Source organism: Struthio camelus, chromosome Z (genome assembly GCF_040807025.1).
Source record: "Struthio camelus isolate bStrCam1 chromosome Z, bStrCam1.hap1, whole genome shotgun sequence".
NCBI lineage: Eukaryota > Metazoa > Chordata > Aves > Struthioniformes > Struthionidae > Struthio > Struthio camelus.
The window spans coordinates 63,349,952-63,370,067 of NC_090982.1; the positions used below are offsets into that span (position 1 = coordinate 63,349,952).

The window sequence follows — 20,116 nt, forward strand, 5'->3', positions numbered from 1 at the left end:
ATATAATTTGTCTCTATAAACTGACATATTTCCAGTTTTGGCGTAAATTGATTAATAATTTTCAATAGCTAATGTATATCTTCAAGAGATCTGATTTTCAGAAAGCAGGTGTCAATCAATTCTGAAAACCTATGCAGGATGCTTAAAAATCATCAGTCAGATATCAAAAACACTGAAAAAAATGATAGCTGCGTTCGAAAAAATAGTTGCCATGTTACCAGTTTGAATATTTCATAGCATAACCTTCAGGTTAGAACCTGAAAAATTTACTACCAGATAAATATATAAATAACATTCTGAGTGATGACCAGAGAATAGGCAGGACTTATACTAAAAAGTGAGTGGTCTTTCAATACATGTATTAAGTCTTGCTAATGCACCAGCACATGTACAGCAAAGGGAAAGTAATAAACATGGGGGGGAAAAAGCAATCCTAACTCCACATACACAAAAGGATGGTTTAACAAGCTATTGGTATTCAGGAAAGAGTTTGTGGAGTTATGATAGACATATAATGTTCAGCATCAGTCAAAAAACGGAAAATAAATATTAGGAATGGCAAAGAAAGGAACACTATGCCACAGCCTAGCTGCATCATGTGCCTCATGTGGGATACTGTGTGCAGCTTTGGTCCCCACACTACAAAGTGGACACAGAAAAGCTAGAAGAGGTTCAAAGATGTGACAAGGAAGCTGTATGGAACAGCTTCTAAATGAGGAATGATTAAATGTCTCTCCATCCTCAAAGAGAGACAACTGATGGGGAACAGGACAGAGATCTGTGAAACCAAGTGGCACTGACAATCTGAATAGCGAACAACTGGTCATTCCTAATGAGGGGGTATTAAATAACTTATGAAATAGCACATGAAATAGCATATTCAAAACAAACAACAGGATATACTTCTGTATCACAAACCCAGCTTAAGTGTGGAATACCTTGCTATTGGATGTTGCAGATGCTAAAAATTTACAGAGGTTGAAAGAAGAAGAAGAAAAATCCATCAAGGGCTGTTAAACACAAAAACACCTAAACATAAGCAGCTACATGAGCTGCAGGTAGGTTATGGGGGAGTACATGAGAGATGTATTTTTATGCGCTCACTCTCTCACTCTTTCCTGCACTACTGCTGCTCTTGGATACAGGATAATGAACTACAGAGATTTCTGATCTGACATGGCACAGCTGTTCTTATTTCCATCATATACCACATCTTACCAAATTACTTTCATTTCAGGACAACCCAAATATTTTGTTTACAAAAAATGCGATATGCCCAGGTAGAGTTATGTAAATCCTTTTTGTTATATTAGTCTTTTATGTATAGTAAACTGAAAAGGTAGATGTTTTCATAAAAAGACAAGAATATACGATTAAAATTGTCTGTAATTTCAAAAATTGTCGTTTCAGAAATACAGGTACACAAGTCATTTCTTGCATACCCTCTAGTTAACTTGTAATGCTTTTCTTAAAAGGAGGGATAGCATAAACAGATGAGAATATTGATTTATACTAGTCATGCCTTCCAAAGCACAGAACAATCCATATCAATGCAAGTCAGTTACTTGCTTAAGACTTGTTTCTCATTTATATTACAATGAAAATAAAGAGTGAAGTCACTAAAATAACAGATTCACATCAGACTTGTACCACTGTGATTAAGCCTGGAACCTGATACCTACATTCTTTGTTGCTTTAGTCATACAATTTTAAATTAAAAAGAACAACTACAATTTACAGAAATACTAGAGAAAGACAGGTTTTGCCATACCAGAGAAGTTCCTTGGTACGTTCAGTTCAGCAGTATGTTCCTGAAAGTAATTAATATCTGACAATTCAAAGTTAAACAGAGAGGATATACCAAAACTCCTTACTCCAACCAGCTATGTCTTCCGAGCAATTCTCTTCTTTTCACTTTGTCTCATTTTTTATGATCTTCCCTATGCTTGGCATGTGCCTAGTCATGTTCTTTCCTTCTTACCCTTTCAACAAAGCTCTTCTGACCTCACTGAGTACTCCACGTGTGCTCTTGAGCCAACACATCCTTTAGGTCGGACTGGTAGCTCTTCCAGAGAAAAATGTCATTAAACGTAATAAAATTATTTAATAAAATTATTTAAGGTTATATTTATTTAAATTTGTTCTCTAATTTTTAATCACAGAAATGAAGAAGATAAACTGCAAATTTTCAGCTGAGATGTAAACAAGCAAATATATGGGACTACATATTCTCCTTTGTTTATCAATCTATCTATATATTTGCACAGATCTAATAACCATACATAAACTACTCTTTACTCCACTACCTCTCCTTTCTCCCTCTAATGATGAGACCAACTCAAGTAATTGGTAGAAACATAAAATGTGGATATAAATAGATATAAATAGACAGCACGTCTAAAACTAAAATATTCTTCCTTCAGTCTATGATTAAGATGATCCATGCTGAGAAGTTTTCTTCCAGGGTAAGAGATCAAACAGCACACAGTTCTCGCTAACATGGCATTTTCTGAGATCTTGACCACAAAAGCTAGAGGGTCCAAAACAGTACTGCTTGAAGCATGCTACTTTTCTATACCCTACGGTCTTACATACTAGTATGGGGGGAAGACATGCTGGGAATTGGAGAGCAATTTTGGAGAAAGAGAAAAGAATGCTAATTTATTATTTATTTGGGAAACAGAGCTCTACCCAAGGAGTTATTCTAAACAACCTAACTGAACGTTACATGGACTATGCCTCTGCAATTTTCCAGTATCCTACACAATAAAAACAACCTTCTCCTACAAGCAGATACATACAGTTAGTGTCTTTTATGGACAACAGAAGCAGACAAACCTTGTACCTCTATTTTTTCATTTGCAAAGCAATGACATTAACAGTCATCTACCTTTAAAAAGAAAAAAAAAAGTAGTGTAATTCCCAATGGAAAATTTGAAAAATAACAGTATTCTCTACAATCAAACTTCTATTTATGATGATATACCAGCAGACTGAGCCACATGGCAGGGAAAATATAAACAGCTCCAAGCTTAATTGCAACCCACTTGATGGAAAAGACTGAAAAGCGTGCATTAAGAAAAGCCACTGAAACCATCATGAACTAGGATCTTTAGATGGCTCTCACTCTTTCCAATATAAACTGAAAGCACATCTGAAAGAAATAATCAACAGGTGCTACTGCTTTGCAGGTCAGGAACATAAAGTACATTTAAGAGCTTCCAGATAAAGCTGTAACACCACCAACATTTCCTGTCATGGAAACACGTATGCTAAATAGTTTGACACTTTGCAGTTCACAATGCACACCATACAAAAGGATTCCCTGGGTACTCTCCCAGTAATTAAAAATGATCTCTGTAGTTCTCTTGACTTTTACTGCAGTAGAAATTTTCTGTCTGGTTATGCAACTCACTATCACTTAGCTGGTTAGTCCACTCCAATATTTAAGTAATATATGACAAGGTCCACATAGAACAGACATTTACTCCTATTACAGCATGGATTATTTAAGGGAAGCAGAAAGGATTGTTCATGCAACAGCCCATTCTGAACAGGACAAGCCTTACTGAGACTAAGCATTGTCCTACAGAAAGAAGAGTAGAGACACTGAAGAAACCTGCATGCCGTGGACAAAGAAGGTGTAATTGATACTCCCTCATTGGATTTCCAAAAGGCTCTAGACAAAGAAACTAAGCAACCATGGGATAAGAGAAAAGATCCTCATATAGATAAGAAAAGGACATAATAAAATGAGAAACAAAATGAATTTTTATTTCATGTCAGAGAGGTCACCAGTGGATTTCTAAAGGAATTTGTGCTGGGACCCATACTGTTCAACATATTTCAAATTATCTGGAAAGGGGACCAAACAGCAATGATACAGCCTGTGGATGATAAGAAATGATTTAGGGTAGTAAAGGCAAAGGTCAACTGTGAAGAACTACAGAAAGCCCTTATGAGACTGTGTGACTGGGCATTAAAATAGCTAATGATATTTAACATGTAAAGTGACACATGTAAAGTGATGCATATATGAAATAACAATCCTAAATTCACACATAAAATGATGGAATGTGAGTTGCCCATAATTGTCTGGGAATAAAATCTCAGGATCATGACAGATTGAGTTGAAATTTTTGTGGAATATGTCAGTAATAGAAAGCAAACACAATGCAAGGAATTACTAGAAAAGGACTAAGGAACAAAGCAAAATGCACTACACAACTGGAAAAATGTTTGTAGTTCTGGCCTTTCCATCTCAACAACATTAAAGTGCAACTGAAACTGAAAATGTTCAGAAAATGGTGACAAAGACAGGTGAACTCCTTATTCCCTCAGGAATTTAAAACATCTGCCAGATGTACATTCTGCTTAATGGAGTTTGTATATTTCCAAAGAACTCCAGGGACCAGACTGCTTCCATCCTCAGCATCTGCAAAAGAGGGTTTCTCCCATCTTGAGTGATGTTGGGCCAAATCTTTAATGTTTCACTTGACAGCGGACTGATCAACAGGCCAAATAGTTTGACTACTTTATTCCAATGTGATGAAGAATTACATGAGTGACACCACATCTTTTTGGTAGTCTTTAGTATATTTGATGTGACTACATTCTTAACCTGAACCTAACCTCTCAGTCTCTGACTATATATCGTCTACAATGGCAAATCACACTACTACACAGTACACACCCACAGTAAGAAAAACTCAGACATGCTGAAATACTGTATGAGATATAAAATTCCTTATCTGGGAAACTTTTCCTGCTTTTGCCAGTAATAGCCAGGTTCCAGCTGGACCAGCCTACATTCCCGGAACAAATATAATCTTAGACATATCCTCAGATTCAATTACATACCATTTTTTTCAATTACCAAAGACATTTCATAGAATACCTCCATGTTATTCTATCACTTCATAAAACCTCCTTTTAATAGCACTGGAGCTTGTTTCTATCAGAATGGCTAGAATACCTCTCTGAGCTTCTGGTGACCTGCTGTCCTTTCCCCTGAGTGGTAAAATTTTTTTTTTTTTTTTTTTTTGCTGGTAGGCACTATATAAGCAACAATTATTACTAGGATAGTGTTGCAAACTCCTGCTTGTTTGCAAAGGATTCTCATGAGGATTACATACATTGGGTTTTAGAAAAGCGAGCTAATTTAGCTGTAGTCCAGTTTAGCACTAGTGCCTGCAGTACATGAAGCCTGCAGGCCGCAGGACTGAATTGTAAATGAGCTGCAGAGACATTGCTGAGGATGCGACCGCAAACCCAGCTAGAACCAGCCCTCAAAGATACAGCACACAATGGCCAGAGGTAACAGTTAACCGTCAGATAAGAGAAGGCACTATGAAGCAGGAACATAGCAACCATCCCGGGATTTAGACGTGAACCAATCAAAAGGAAAGAGACCACCAACTCAGTAAAGAAGATTGGAAGAGACTGTCACTAGCAGGCAGGGAAATTTGACTGTAAGGAGTATAATTACCCCCAAATTTCTTTGTTTGGGGTCCCTCCCTGCAGGCACCCAGCTCGAGCTGTTACTTTGCTGTACCATCATTTAAATAAATAAATAACTAATTTCACTGCTAGACGTACGTGAGACTCTGCTCCTCGGAAACCTAGAGTCAAACTATTTCCATAACATTGGGACCACTCATGTTTTCAGACATACATCTGTTAACGCAGGCTGGAGGTACACACACACAATTACGACTGTGACAGATGCACCTCCCACAGGATTGCATTAGTTACACACTAAGAGCAAGGAACACAGACGCAACAAAGTTTCATCCCATAGCCAGAAGACAAGAAACTAATGAACTGCAGAAACTAGGCTTTCAATAATGCCCTTTCTCAGCTCTGGGGAATAAGGTGGCATTTAAGTCCCACACGCATCCAGAAAAGATACTGCATTTAAAAGAATGCAATACAGACTGTGAAGTCGCTGAAGATGGTCACTCCAGGAAGATAGGCTTTCAAAAGATAGGGTCACCCCGACAATGACCAATCTTAGGGTGATAAATTAGATGTTCAGCTACTTTCTTATATTCTGATGAGATGACACTCTAAAACATACTGAGTCATTCAAAACAAAGTTTATTTACTTTATAAAATGTTTTTATTAGAGAGGAATGAACTTCTCTTTATGTTACAGAGTAGTATTCTGCCTAATACTTCAAGCAAACACTGGAAAAAAACACACAGGCTACTGTCACTAGAATTTAAAAGCAACAGACAGTAACTGGTAATATTTTCACAGCAAGTCAATGCATATCCCTCCCCACCTTGTCTGATCTCATTAGTAGCCTATAAAAACCACAGAGGAGATCACCCGATAGAAGTCTGGGACTGGCAAACCAAAAACCACGTATCCACGAAACCTAAAAGGAGAAAGAGTATTTTCTACTATGCTCATTATCAGCTTTAAAATCAACATACTACTTCAATCATCCAAGAATTCCCTATTGTATTCAACAGCTTCTATACATTCTCATAAAAATGGTAATAGTACCATTCACCTATTGCTTTCATTAAAATAAAGCAAGAATTTTGCATACCGTAGTTTCTGTTCTTATGCAAATTATCTCACTCTATTATCAGGATTTGAAACATTAACTTATATGCTACCTGTTAAATAAAAGAGTTTCTCCCAAAGAGTTTCTCCTCAATGGTGGAAAATCACAGGCAATTACTTTTCTATCAATAGACACTGCAGACTTCTTCAAACCACCAGAGCCTGTTCTTGTACTACAGTAGCAGAAGCCGTAAAGTAAAAAGAAGCACAGACTACCTTAAATGTTATAGAACTACATATAAAAACTACTCTCATGGAAACAGTCTTCAGCATCCTATAAATCTGACTAGATGCATGCACACCAAACTTGTATGTTTGGCAGGTTCACTGTCCCTTACCAATGCTTAGCTATGGAACAGCAGGAGGTCTGCTAGGGCTTGAAACAAAACACACTGAAACTAATGGGAACCTTTCCATCAACTCCAGTGAGCTCAGAATTAGACTCCTGAGCTTTAGTAGAAACAAACAAGCTACTTCCAGCAACTCTTATCAATTTCTTTTAATCAAACAAACGAAGCTAAACTCCCCTTTATATATACAGTTCAGCAGAGATAACCATGTTTTACATGAAACCTTTATATGAAAGGCTTATACGTTTGCATTCACAACAATCATTTCTGGTAGCATGTCAGTTTTAACCCCCCCCCCCCCCCCAAAAAAAAAAAAAAAAAAAAAAAAGACCAGCATAAATTAAAGTGATTCTGAAATCAAAACAAAGCAAAAACACCAATATATCATTTAGGCAGTCTCACAGGCAAAAGCTTTAGAAAAAAATCAGTCACAGCACACAATCCCAAGAATGTTACCAGAAACTGAGGCTTATGGAGCAGTGGAGAAAACTGAATTCCAGAGTCATTTTCTCTGCTGCAAAATCCATGTCACTAAGCTCAGAACTTAAGATCTATAAACTGTTTATTTAAACATATCACTTGATCTTCCCTGCAGCACTGAAACAACAGAAGAAAGGCAGTTTTCAGGTAACAGGCAACAAAACACATGATTCTTTATAGTCAGAAAGGGAAATACTAAGATGAAAAATGAAACAAAACTTTACTGCAGTAAACCTCAGGAAGCCACACTATAACTTATCCTTGTGGTCAGCACAGCTTCCCATACCCACATCTTCTGAACTTTCTTTGGACAGGATTTTTCCATCTGTCCAATAGTTTCCTCCCTAAAGGAGAAAATCCTCAGGTCACGCTGAAAGCATATAAATTATTGACTGTATGTCCACTAAAGCAATTAAGCACAGTGGCCAATTAAATGCTTAATTGATTTAATTTTCAGTAAACGGGCAATAAATAAAAGTCTCAGACCAATTAAATATTTAATTTCCAAGCATTCTAATAAAAAGAAAATTAACCTGAAAACTAAGGGTTAAATTTATAAGTGGATGTACCTGATAAAATGGGAGAGAGTTCATCCCCCGTTCTTTCAGATAATCTAGCCCAGCATTGGGGATAAATTTCTGGGCTTTTGGGACGCCAGTTGCTAGGCCTGACTGCCCTGATTGTTAAAAGGTGTTTGAACTATGATCGCCTGGTTTCCAGGACAGCACTCCCCACCAGCCTGTAACGGCATTCCAAGATGCATGCTTTCTCCATTTTTCCTGTTTCACATCATATAATGGCAGTCAAATATTTTGAATGACAAAAGAGAAAATAGGTTTTTAAATTGTGATGGGATATTCAGATGGGATTTCAATTTCACTCATACCAAATTTGTACATAGAACTTGGAATTTATATAGGAATATACGCAAATATGGTGAGTGCATCATTTGGAGCAGATTCTTAAGTCTCTACTATCTTTTAAATTTTAATTTAATTATGCATGTGTTTTTCTAGCATCCATAAATACAAAATACTCCACGGGCACAGAAAGTTTTAGACTTGCTGGCAGTCTAGTTTGGGGCTTAATCAAATTATTCAACAAATAAATCCAAAGCTGAATTAAGGACTCTACCTTCCATTCAAAAAAAAAAAAAAGAGCGAGAAAGAGAGAGCAAGCAAGAGAGAGAAAAAATGGAAAGTGGAAAAAAAAAATCCAGATTACCTTCAGTATTTCCCAGTTTGGAAGTATCTGGATCAGGGGAGAATGGACAGAGGGGCAGGAAGAAGGCTTAATATGGCAACATAATAAATAAATATCCTTGAGCATACATCTTTTCTGGTGAAGGCCAATTTAGCAAATGGAAAGCTGTACTCATCACATTGATCAAGTGCACACAGTAACAAAAGTAATTTAGATCTATGGACTTGGTTAGCAATCTAAGCCAACACTGGATTTCCATTCTACTTGAATTGCTTTGTTTTATAGTTTGGATTAAGCACCAACAACCTGCATGAGAATTTTCTCTGTCTGCATATCAGGAGATAATATACTAAACATGGTTCAAGTTTTTAGTCTAATATAATTACTAGAGTAAAGTACTATAACTAGTTGTGACAGCACTGAGAACAGCAAACATATTACATTCTTCATTTCTATCAAAGAATATTAAATTAGTCTCTTCCAAACCCTTTGAAAATCTTGACTGTGTCCCTAATATAGTAATAAAATTATAAAAGTCACTAAAATCTTTAACCAGTCAGATGACTCAGTGTAACTATTCACCTGCAAGAAAAGAGCAGGACTAAAATTTTCAAGGAAATCTTATTGAAAAATAAAAGAAAAGAACAAAAGCAGCAGCTAATATTTTTACAGTTAGGAGATACTTTTAGATCATATATATTTTCTATTTATACATGTAAAATCTTTTTAAATGCCTCATTTGTTTGTCAGTTCAGCAGTTTGAAAATTCACAGTTGTTCTTCACGCATTTGTAAAAGGAATTGGAGGGGAAGAGGGATATTTCTCTCCTCTATAGCTACCAAAGAATAAAAAGTCATTACAAGTAGATGAGGATTCCCTGTGAACCATCTCTGATAAAGACAGTGCCTTTTACTATCCTGCAGCCATGGAACCAAGCCTGGAACAAGCGTTTCACCATAGAAGGAATGCTGCACACGCTCGCATGCTTAGACTACAGCCTACACCGCGCAGTGCAAAGTCGTGCAAAGATATCAGAACTGTATATTAAGGGATCAACATTTTTCTCCTGGAAATTTGGTGAAGTTCTGTACCTTTTACCGCAGTACAAATATAGCAAGATTGCCTGAATTACATGAATGATTCAGATTTGTTTGGGTACAAAGTACATTTAAAGCCACTTCAACTATCACTTGTCCATAAACAGAAAATTTTGCAGTGTGTGTCATATTGGTACAGTAGAAAATCCATAGATGGTGCTGCGTTGAGATTTTAGTTCAGCATTTTATAAAAACATCTCCTGGGAACTTAACAACAAAAATTACCTCTTGCTAGTCTGGATTCATTGAAGCAGACTGTTGATTTGTTTGATTGCTTACCACAAAATGCACAAAACAAAGCACGCTCCAGGAGAAGTTTTAAGAAATTCTAATTGCTCTGACAAAGTACATACTGATATCTTGGCAGGAACACAATATGTTTTCTTCCTGCAACCGATTCTGCTCTGGGATCCGGTGCACAGAGGTCAGGCAAACGGGCTATAATCTATCCTGGTTGAGCGTGACAATCTCAGACAATCGTGACTGACTCATGATCAGTTTGGTCCTATGCAAACTGTCTTATGTTCTTTAGCGATAACTGCTAAACTTCAGCAATGAAATCAGCTAACGAACCATCAAAAAATTAAAGCAGAAATATCTTCCACAAAATGAAGGACATTTTTGCAGCTTCCTGATTAGAATTCTAGAAGCAACTATTCCTGAGAATACCTATATTCTCATTTTTAGAAGTACAGCATCAAGTGGAATCTACATAAAACAACAAATGGATACACCATAGATGTCTAGCCTACTCCTTCTTGGGATATGTGATTTGAAGCAGCTTCACTATATTTTCCTCTGAATTAACTGAAGATGAAACTCCTACTTTGGTGACTGGAATTTTGTGAAGAGGTGGAGACAATAGGTGGGAGAAAACGGCAGGAATAAAAAAAAAAAAAAAACGTTATGGAGACATATAATACATACAACTACCATTATCACAATAAAGTCAGGATTTTGTCCTTACTGCATGTCTGAGAATACACGAATGTATATTTTAAATCTTAAACAACACTTACCCTACCATATTTGTAGTTGTTTTGAGTCTACTATAAATTTATTCTTTCTGAGAATATCTACAAGGAAACATAGAAAACAAAAACTTTTTCTACAATAGGAAAAGTTAAATATAGAAATTCCAGTGTCTGACTGTAATTACTAAACAACATGCTAAGCCCAAGCAGTTTATTTCAATTATTTTAATGAAAGCTTCATATACAAGGAATAACTGTTTTATGACCTGCTTCTTTTTACATACATAGTGCTTTTTCTATGTTAACAAACCTATAATCACTAGTTTATTTAGTGCTTCTCAGGCTTTTGCTTTCTTATGAAACACCATTGCAAAAAAAAACTCATAGAAATCAAAACTAAAAGTTGCAAGGGAATTTTGAATAGTCGTGTCTAATCAAGAAACATTTTCCCTCTTTAAGATAATAAACAAAACATCATCAATATGAGAGTAGAAAAATATCTTCATGGTTATTTCTTCCAAAAGTTTACCACAGCGTCATGCTGCTGTTACTGATATTTGATGCTACAGAACACAGATAAATCCTCACTGCTGGAGGGAAAATGTTGCATATTTTTTGCAAAGTTTCAAAGACATATGATGCATTTCATTTCATCTACAATAACACTCTTACCTCCAGATGTCTGCACAGATAAAGTAAACTATTTTTTGCCTTTCTTCACAGACTTTTATAACCTAGTGTTTTTCCTTTTTGCTTAGAATAAATACATAAATAAATAAAATATTCCATGGTGTTTCTAAATGATAATTCAAAAGTCAACAGCCTTTTGAAAGTTATGATTTTCTTATTTCAGTTACATCTGTATAACCTTGTCTTTGGCCATCCTTATTTGTAAACTAAATTTTTAAAGTTGCACAAGTAGGTGTGATGCCTTAATTAATAGGATGCTTGTGACAGTCCAGGAGGAAAATGAAAACATTTTAGAAAAACATAAAAACAAGTCTGCTATAGTCATTTCTAAATGCTGAGGGTTCAGTGGACTAACAAGATCTTTACTATATATACACTTTTAAATAATTCCTTTTTTTTCTGAATTCTGGTGTATGGAGCAATTATTTCACCTGAAAAAGGATACTCTGGAAATGTCAGGGGTTCCTCCAGCCTATACTGTGATAACAAATTACTGAAGAAATAAGGTTTTTTGCTACTTCACAGAGGAAAGACATTTTGTGACCTTTTGGTACTCTACGGCAATAATGAGTATTCTACAAAACTCCAAGACTTTCTGTTGCTTTATTAAAATAAAAATGTTTGAGGAATAGCCATGACCTTAACCTTGGAAGAATTAATAGAATACCAATTTTGAAGAAACAGATGAAGCCTGAGGCCCTATAACTTCCTATTGTCATGTTGATGATGCATAGGTCTGTACCATACACCGAAGTTCACTGATCTTAAATCATTTAGTGGAACATTGTGAACAGTTAGCTCCAACCTTCACTATTATCCCTTTTAATTTTAGTCTTCTCTTAGTGATGTTTGACTTCAAATGCAAGACTTACATTAGAATATCATGCTTAGTCTGCTACCTTTCAAAATGCATGTTCCCCTAAACTTAATTTCTATGGCAACAGTAAGCATATAAAAACATTCCTGCTGTTGTTTCAAAGTATTCTCCACCTTGTTTTTTTTTTTTTTTACAACTAATTACATCTTTTTGTTTGCTTGTTTGTTTTAAATCAAACTACTTAGTAAAATTTGGGACTACTTATGCCAGCAAAAAAAATTCCCAGAAACTTCAACAGGGCCAAGCATTTATCCAGACTATTATACTCTTATACAATAAAAAAAAAGAAAAAGAAGCCATTCTAAATGAGAGTAAACTACTTACTAACACAGCCTACAAGGTTAAACATTGCAAAATGTGATCTTCTAAAACGAAGCACTTTATTTTTATTTCTCCTGGAAAATTTTGAAAAACTTATTAGCTTTTTTTTTTAATCTTATTTTTTTTTCCAGGAAACAGACTTAAACTAAATAGAATAGTATTTATGAATTACTAATATCAAAGGCCACATTTAGAGACCATTATATGTGAAACACACAAACCCCACTTGTGTTATTATGAGGTAACACTGATATCCTGTGGTGGATTAAAATTAACAAATTTCCAAGTCAGAGAGATTTCATTTGACAAAGGTAATCTAGTCTCTAGACCTTATGCACTGAGAGCTGCATCAAAATATAAAATATTAGTGTTATTTTCAAATAGGTATAGGATCTAATGAAGCATAGAAAAGAAGCACAAACAGGGAATGTCTGAATTCCAGTTGTGATGCTGGCACTGCGCATATTATCAAGTGACTGAACATCTCTAAAATTCTAAAAGAGAATATCTATATCCCAAAGGAAACCTGTGGATGAGTACCTATGAGACTCACCAAGAGGGCAATTCACCATCTATTTAATACTTATAGTCAAGTACTTCGTACTTGATACTATAGTGATGGATGGTTCACATTCAGATGCAGGAGGCCAGCATGACAACACCTTGAAGAGTGTTTGAGTGCCATGTGTAGCCACATGAGGGGCCACATGTTGGTCACAATTGCCTTTTCAACATAAAGATGATGATGTGGACTCATGATTTGCTTGCAATAAAGATGACAGAGTGCAGCTGGTGAGCATGCAGTATGTTTAATTTCACAGAGAAATCAAAATTCGAGAAAGAATGAACGTGTCCGTCTTTTCCCCATTCTTGATTGTTTTCCCATTTCAGCATTCTCCCATTCCATTATGCATGCTTAGTCAGCTAATTAAACTAGTAGCTTTCCTTCACATTTTGATTTTCCAAGGGCGGATTCCAGATATTAGTTTGGCATAGACATGGAATATATTTATCCTACTCAAAGCCCATAGAGTATGCTCATCCATGACTACCTACACCTGTGACAAACCTCTGCTGTTATTGGATAATTCTATTACTGTGGAATGTTTTTTCACTTTCTTAATAACTGTAAAACAGCTAGGTCATCAGTAAGAAAAACAGGGAAGAAATTACTTCTGGCCTGCAAAGTCTCAGGAATCATCTTCCATCTGGGCACAATAAGTAATAAATGTGGCCTCAAGGAGCTTGGAATTTGCATTCCTTAATCAAGATGAATCCTTTTGGTATATATGTGGATATAATACATAATGCTACAGCCATTCTAATGTAATTTTAATGTCCATGAATGATAAATCAGCCCCAGAAATTAAATTGTTTCTCCATCGCAATATATAATATGTTCTGCACAGAGCAGATCTAGCCCCCTATAAGCAATCATTTATTTTGGCAATTAATAGTGCAATGTATGAGGTAATGTCTTTTTCCAAATGTCAAGGAGAGCAATCTAAAGTTCGATTGATTAATTTTGCCTTAATGCAAGTTTGGAGAAAAATCACACAGTATTTTTAAAACTTCTCTGAATTTCTGTCTTAGCTGTCTGCCTTTATGAATAGATATCTTCAAAATAAATTGACTATAATTAGTAGCCTACAATTTTGCTATGCTTTTGAAGTTTTAGTTTATGGTAAGTCTGGAATTTTAAATGAAGGTAAAAGTTTTTTCAGCCTAGAACAGCCCCACTCAATCAATGTATTTAATCTGAATATATCTTTCTAGTTTAAAGAATTCATCTTCCTTTTGAAGAGGAAGTAAAATTGTCCATACAAGCAGTCTAGAAGATTTTATAAAATTTACTAAGTTCATTAAGGAATTTAGCCTAAAGTCAGATTAAAAAAAAAAAAAAAAAGTAATATAGTGTATATTGACAGATTCTGATTAACAACTCTGAATTCAAGGATATATTTTCTTTCACCACGTCATTTAGTTTTGATTCTCAAAATAAAATCGCCTATTGTGGGATATAAAGTTTCAATACTGCTTCAAGATAGGCCATCTAGTAATGACTGTGTGGTCAGAAATATGTTTGGTTTAGCAGTTAGGGGAATTTAGACTTAAATCCAGTTGGTTTTTAATTCAGCTGAATCACCAAAGCTTGATGAAATGCCATAGGCTGTCTAAAAGAAAGCAGATCTTTCACAATGGAAGGGTTCACGTCACCCTCACAGCTGCCAAACCAGCAGCTTTTTTTTTTTTTTTTTTAAAGACAAAGCAAAGTTACAAAAATGGGGGGAAAACTTTTTTCCTTTTAACTCTTGTAAATCAGATTTTAATTTATGTAACTTTTTAATGTATTTTATTTGAGCTTTTGTAACATACACATTGCAGAGAAAAATACACTCAAGTTTGTTACAATGTAATTCTAGTTCTGCTGCTTTTAATTTTCTTAATTTACTACCAAACTCTAAAATTAATAGAAAATGTGACTGCTTCAAACATAAACCTGGAAAAGACCAGATCTTTCATACCAATGTCCTACTTTTCCATAATTGCAAACTCTTTAATAAATTACAAATCCACACTGGGACACAGTTACTGATACATGCATTCATCATTTTGGGGGGAAAAAAGTCACCAAGGTTTATGAAGAAACAATCAGAAAGACAAAAATAACGGCTTTTAGCAAGGAGAGGAAACAGCAGCTAGCTCAGAGCACTCTGGGTCCCTCTGCATCTGCTGAGCTCACGAGACTGGTTTAGCACAGTGAGGTCCAAGTGGAGGGTGCGGTGCCGCATACCTTCTCTCTCAGGCTCTGGCTGCATGAGCAGTCAGCCAGTACTAGGAGGGTTGGCTCTCCCTCTGCCTCCCCACTTCCAACTGCATGGTCCTGCTCACTCCCACCTTGCTCTGGCTCTGGCATCCATCAGCCCTTTCAATGAGGAGATTCAACCCACCTGCCTGCCCAGAGGAAAACAATCTGTTCCCCACCCCAAGTAAGCAAGCTGAATCAGACCATGGACATATCTGACAAGTGCTGGAATAGGTGCGAAATAAGCATGAAGAGCATGTGGCTTGCAACGGGGAGGGAAGGAAATGAAGAAAACTGCTGGATCACTTCGCCCCATATCATGAGAGAGAAACTTCAGAGTTGAATTTCAGAGCCACCAACAGAAGCAGTCTCACCTGTCCCCAGAAATTCCTTCCAGCCCCTTCCTTTGTGCCAAAACTAGTGTTTGGCAAAGTTGTACTGAGAAACGGATCCTGGGAATATATCCAAGAAAAAGGTTATTACAATCCGAACCAATATCCTGATTTGGTGCATAGCTTTACTATACAAGTGGTTTTGGTGACCCAAGAGAGGGGGGAGCGGAACTGAGCAGCTATGGGAGGCAGGACTTACTCTTTGTGGTAAGCATTATCAACTTATACTATGAAACCACTGCTTCCAGCTGAGGTTCCCTGGTGGCCTGAACTGATGTAGCTGACAGGTGCAGTCCCTTCCTCTCTGCCACCAACTACACACACACATCCTCTCCCAGTCATACAGCCACCGGTAAGTTGATTCAGCTGGTTGATTTGGTAGAAATCTTTCCCCCTCTAATTTTGTTCTTTCTTTTTTTCTTTTCTAGGTTAGCTTGACAGTCTGATCTGGCAGAAGACTCATCCTGTCATGTGATTTCCAGATTGAACTCAAGGGAAGCAGAAAAGGATGGGAGGAAAGGAGAGAGAGATTGCCCAGTTTGGCAGTAGCTCACCATTTAACTGGCTTTGCTACAGAGGCCACACCGTCCCCTCCCCCAGCAGTATGGTTTATGGCCATTTACCCCAGTCTCATACTCCAAGGGCCACACTGCCTCCTCTGCAAAAACACCACAACTGTTGTGGGTCCATACTGTAAACCCGATCAGTTCACTAGAGAGAAAAGATTATTTTTAACCTTGATTGTTTTACTGGACTGCCATAGATCAGAGAGCAGCATGAGGGCAAGAGCCTGCAACCGAGGACAGGAACTCCTTTTTAGCACTGAAGGGAACAAATGAGAAATTACAGCCTGAGACACTACAAGAAAGGTTTACGTTTGGATGAAGAAAGCTGCCCTCGGAGAGAAATGGCAATTGCTTGAAAGAGACAGCTTAAAAGACGACTTGTCAACATTTTCTTATAAAACAGAACTGCAGTCAGACTAGTTCAGAGTGTTTTCCCTCTTACGCTGTTTAATGTTAATAGTTGGAACAAAGTACAGTCCTTTGATACAAGATTAGTGTATGGCTACTGTATTTACTGCCACGCACAAGCTCCTGAAGAAAGATAAGTAGATGATGAAATGTATCAGATCTGCTGGAGTAACCCCAGCTGATCCCCAGATGTTAGAAATCAGCACCCTTGAGAGCTTGAAAAATTGCAAGTTATCCCATGAGCAGTAAACACACAGGTGAGGGTGTGCTCTAACAGACCAGAGTGGCAAAAAATTTAGTTAGCTCTGTAATCAAAATACTATTTCCAACCTTTAATTTAACCTTCTCTTGAACGCTTAGCTTTAAGAGTTAAGTTATGACTAAATTAATTGTGTCTTTTGCTCAAACTCTTCCCTGAAAGAATACTTACACTAGTGTAAAAATTTTGAATAAAACAGCTTGATTTTCCCATTTCAGTCAAAAATCCATAAATTACACAAGGCCCCCCCATGATTCATGTTCTTAAAAATACATATATTGTCAGCTTATTCAGAGAGAGATGAAGATAAATTCATCCATTAAATAAAAATAATATATACTGAAAGAATGTATGCACTATTTGCAAAAGCACTAAAGAGTTCAGGAACACTGAGTGTGCACTGAGTGCAAGTATAACGATAACTTAAGTCTCTGTGTGTGTGCAATCACTGCAATACAGGGCCTTTCTTAATTATACGATCAGAGCTCTCCTAATTTATCCCCAGCCTCCTGGAAGACTTTTTTGGTCATGTTTAATAGGATCTTGAGATTCAATTTCCTATTTGCTCTTCTGCAGGAGCATGCAAATCCAAAGGTTTGGCTAATCTGCATCTTCCAGTCATTATTTTACATTCTATTTCAATTTCAACAAAAAAGAAAATATTAGTACAATATGGACACTCCATGTGGCATAAGAACTACAGAGACGATTTAGGTCAAGAGACATTTTAAGTGGACTGAGACAGAGGCAAGATGTGCATAAAGAAGGCCAAAGACTTAATTATCAACACAGGACATGAAAAGGAACTGAGCAAGATACACACATACGTATTTTAACATCATAGGCAAAGGAATACTCCGATCTCAAAACAGTTAAGACAAGGAGACTATAAACAGTCCAGGCAAGAGCAAGACTCAAGAATGAAGTTTTTATCACTTTAATGATAGGAAGATTGTATGGGCAATTATTTTAAAATACTTTTTTAAAATACGAAGAGAGTTATGACTACTGAAAAGATGAAAGTGCCTATACATTCCAAACTTTGTGTCTCCTTAATCTATTAGAGATACCGATATCATTTTTCCGGAACTTGACTGTAAACCTGTTACTCAACTTATACTAACGCAGAGGACAGATATTTTAAGAAATAGGCTCAGCCGCATACTTACAAACTCATTCCTAATAACCCAGACTTCTGAACAGAAAATTGTAATTGTTATATGACATTATGAGGAAGTATAACTTCAGTATCCTGGTCAAAACCAGCATCATAAATAATAAAATGACCCATCCTGAAAAGCACAAAATGATTCCAACTTTTCCAAATGATTCCAAAAATAAATTAAGTACTTTATCCTAAACAGTTGAAGCATAAAGAAATCTGGATTCTTGTCCCCAACACCGGATTATAAATTAATATGCTCTGTTGCATTAGAAATGATGCATGTTATTCAAAAGAATGGTGATCTGAGAAATAGTTTTATACCCCTGTTACATATGACAAAATATTCTTATCAAATCTATCAGCAATACAATTACTTACTCTCAAATCCCCTGAGAATGATATCGTAAAATCAAAATTAGGAAGTACCACTTATATTAATCTGAGGGTCAGCACTGCCTGATCTTGACTGCAAGTGCTATTACGGCAGAAAGTGAAACGGATAGCAAGGTAAGTTGCCAAAGCTGTAAGCCTTTGCTGAGAAGAGACAGGGAAACCCTGCATGATGCATAAGGACATGCAATAAATAGTTACATTTTTGTTTTTAAGTTCACTCTAGTTTTGAAAGATGTATAAAGACATTATAGATTTATATATACCCATCCCTCTGTTCTTGCTGGCTAAAAGTAGCATCTTATTCAAAATGAAAGTTCTGCTTTCCACACCTTTCCCTCCCTCTCTCAGTCTCAGAGAACACATACATGCACACAAGAAACAAGGAAATGAAACATTCATTATATATCACTAGTGAATAGTAAGTGTCAACAGACTAGGGCATCATGGAAACAATCTGGGGAAGAATTTCCTGAGCTTAGGCTCCTTAAAATTTTGTTTTCTCATCCTCCTTTTATTTAAACGGGAAAGTTGTCTATCCAAACACCTCAGTTGAGCTCAGTCAGGACAGTGCCCACAAGGAAAAAGATGTTCTCTGAAGTAACACCTCAGAATACCACATCAGGGCATAACATTATACAGGAATGCTACAACTCCTTAAGCATTCTTTGAAGGGAAATTGGAGAGGCTACGCCTTAATTCCATCAGTATGTAGGAATTATCTGCAGGCAGTGCTGTCCAGCCAACATCAGATATGCGCAGTGTTGCTCATTCTCAGAGAAGCATCACAGAACCAGATGTGCATTGCAGAAGACCACCTTACCCATTTCCATCAAGTTACTACAGCATAACTTCTATCTATCTTGCAATTAACAAATCACTGTCCCCATGGTACTCATTTCCCTCTGTCTGGATTTACTTCTTCATTCAATGAAACACAGGAATTCTATAAAAACACTGGAAAAGACATGTTCCAATGTTTTGTATGCAAAACATCTCTGCTTGAAAAGTCTGTAGTTCTTAGCAAACTAATAATGTTGAATCAAACAACAGACCATGTTCAGAGAGCTAAATACAACTGGTAAACTTAAGCTCCAATTCATGTGATTATGGCATTAAAGATCCAACTCGTGTGATTATGGAACAAAAGCAACCATGAAGCCTGGAACTTCTTCGCTTCACATAAACTCAGGTTTTCCATTTGCAAGGTCAATAATACAATCATATTATAGAGATGTACCAAGATATGCTAGGGTGAGCAGTTTATCGGGAGCTACCTACTAACCTGGAGCACTGAAGATAGGGTGTTTGGGGGTTTTTGTTGTTGTTGCTGTTGTTTTGGGGTTTTTGGCAGTGTGCCTCCCTGTGCACCTCAGGCACAACAATCCTGCTCCTCAGCAATCTCACGTCCTAAAGTGCTTCATTCATTACTCAGTAGCATGTGTCAGAGCTCTGTGAAATGGAGTGTGTGCATTGAGCATGATTCAGTATGCGTTTACAACGCCTGGGGGGATGATGTTCCTCTACCTTTAAGCTAAACTACTTCCAAGCAGAAAGCATC

At 36.7% G+C, this 20,116-nt stretch overlaps 1 protein-coding gene across 1 annotated transcript in view; it reads right to left on the reverse strand.

Annotated features, from left to right (window-relative positions):
• Nucleotides 1-20,116, reverse strand: part of LOC104152955 (arylsulfatase B) — a 71,509-nt gene that overhangs the window by 7,673 nt on the left and 43,720 nt on the right. The window lies entirely within an intron of this gene.